Here is a 2854-nt window from a genome sequence, read left to right on the forward strand (position 1 = left end):
TCTACAAAAAAAAAAACTATTTTGCTCCAAACATTTATTTGTTTCCCTTTAGTGTGTTTATACTTTACTGTATTTATATATCCCTTTTCAACAGGAAAAGTTTAAAAATCCCTGGAGGACGTCATGAACAATTCACACAGTACAAAAACATATTCAAGTGTAGAATGCCCTTTTAAAAATCACACATTAGTTCAACAACTGCAGAGTTTGTGTCCCTCTTTTATAAGATGGTACTCACTGTATTTACTGGTGTTAATCAGATCAATGTCCCTGTTTTATAAGATAGTACTCACTATATTTACTGGTGTTAATCAGATCAATGTCCCTGTTTTATAAGATAGTACTCACTATATTTACTGGTGTTAATCAGATCAATGTTCCTGTTTTATAAGATAGTACTCACTGTATTTACTGGTGTTAATCAGATCAATGTTCCTGTTTTATAAGATAGTACTCACTGTATTTACTGGTGTTAATCAGTTCTCCAGTCTTCTCTTCTTCGTCCTCCTCTAATGTGACAGTAATCTCCCCCTCTTCATCCTCCACTCCAAAAACTGCATCCTCCTCCTCTTTCACTCTGAAGGTGTCTTTCTCTGTAACGTCTTTCTCTTCTTCTTTCACTGTAACAGCCTCACCCTCTACTTGTCTTTGTAGTGTGACATCCTCCTCTTCCTCTTTCACGACAACGTTCAGCCACACTCCCTCTTTCTCCTCCTCTTTCACGAGAGCTTCTTTCTCCGTCCAGCAGACCTCCTCTTCTTTAGCAGGAAGAGAGTAGCTTAGTGAACTCATGGTCGGGGATAATAGCTAGTTAGCATTAGCGACTAGACTAGTGCTAACTTAACCAGCCAGCTAGCTGACTTACAACGATAATATTAAATTTAATGGGGTAGCTAGTTGTTTCCACATAAGTATGTTTAAAGCAAAGTGGCAAATAAACCACGAAATTGTCTAAAGAGCTTGAATGTTCAGACTTTGTCGGCTAGCGAGCTACCGAGGTGGCTGCAGTTGTTGAAGAAGCGTTCCGTCCACTAGATTATACGTCACACTAGAAACATCGGCTGAAAGACACATATCGCCATCTGCTGTCTGGAGGGAAGAAACGCAGGTGAGGAGGGAAAACTATTTTTTTTCTTTATTGAATTATAATATTATAAAGCAGTTTAGGGAAACGTTTTTTTCTCTCCATTAAATATGAATATTATATCAGCACGTACAAAGAGCAACAAGTGTTGTTTGATTAGTTCAGATTTTTATGAGAATTTCAAACAAACTCTACATCTACTCCACATCTGTATTTCTGATTCAGTCAAATAATTAGATATCAAAATAAGCACCTAGTTATTGATACCCTTGATAAAGATGATAAAGAATTACTGTATAAAATAAATCATTAAACTTTACCCACTACTAGGATATTTTAGCCCAAAACCTGGTTACCTCTCTGCTAGGAGGCTGAAACTTGGCCTTAAGTGGATCTTCCAGCAAGACACATCATTGTCCACGAAGAAATGGTTAATCGGGCACAAAATCAACGCTTTCAATGGCCATCTCAGTCTTCGGACTTGAACTCCATTGAAATCCTGTGGTTTGAATTGAACAGGGCAGTCCACAAGCGCAGACAAAATAAATCAAGGACATGGAGAGATTCTGTATGAAGGAATGGTCTAAGATCACACCCAATGTGTTTTCTAATCTCATAAAACATTTCAGTGTCGTTATTCTCCCAAGGGGAAGGTGCTGGAGTATTGAAAACATGGGTGGCAATAATTCAGACCCCTACATTTTGAGAATTACATGTTAAACTAAATCTCTTTCTCTGAGCTATTGTATTAGTATAAAATAAAATCATTTCCCTGTATTTTTGACACAATATAGCTCAGAATTTGATTTTTTTTATAGAGTCGTTTTCACTCATCTTTATCAAGGGTGTTAACAATTTTGTCCCCCACTGTACCTCCATACTGCTCCTACACGGTGTAACAATACATCATGTAGATGTATATAATGAACAGACTAGGTCTATACTGCTCCTACATGGTGTAACAATACATCATGTAGATGTATATAATGAACAGACTAGGTCTATGCTGCTCCTCCATGGTGTAACAATACATAATGTGGGGCTTTAAGGCGATGCTGTTAGTGTGACGTATAATATAGTGGATGGAACGCTTCTTTCAACAGCAGCAACAGGGAATTTGTACATCAGTCAGTCGGCAATCGCCTGTCGAACAAGCCCAATACCAAACCAATTAGGTGGTTCTTTGATGAAATGAAGCTTCAGACGCCATTGATGACGTGCTGCTGATAAAATAATACAGGCATCGGTACACTGCTTTGAAGTTTACTGCTTAGCGATTTGGACGCAGGCCTCGTAGCTCCGGTATCAAACATAACATCCCTACTGACAACAAGGCACCAGAGCCTACCGTGCTAATGCGTTCCCACTAGATATCACAACCACACAGTATATGAAAGCATGAGGTGTGGCTGACGTTTGCAAGCTGGAGCTAGCTACCGAGCTAGCATACAAACTCTGCAGCACAGAGTAGATCCTCCATATGACGTTGAGAAATACTGCATTGTGGGTAGTTTAGAAGATATCCGGAAATAAGTCAAGAAATATGTAACAACGCTAAAAACATAACTGTTTGTACTTATAGGGAACCAGATCGTGACTACAACTCAGTTACTAAGTCTTTAACCACACTGTGTTGTTACACTGGTGAGTAAAATCTCATGTTTCCTACACTTTAACCCTTTGTCTGACAATAAAATAAACATTTTACTCAACTGCGTTACCCACTCCAGTCAGCAGATGGCGGTCTGGGAATTTAACGCAATGCTGTTG

This window comes from Salmo salar, unplaced genomic scaffold (assembly GCF_905237065.1).
Source record: "Salmo salar unplaced genomic scaffold, Ssal_v3.1, whole genome shotgun sequence".
Taxonomy (NCBI): domain Eukaryota; kingdom Metazoa; phylum Chordata; class Actinopteri; order Salmoniformes; family Salmonidae; genus Salmo; species Salmo salar.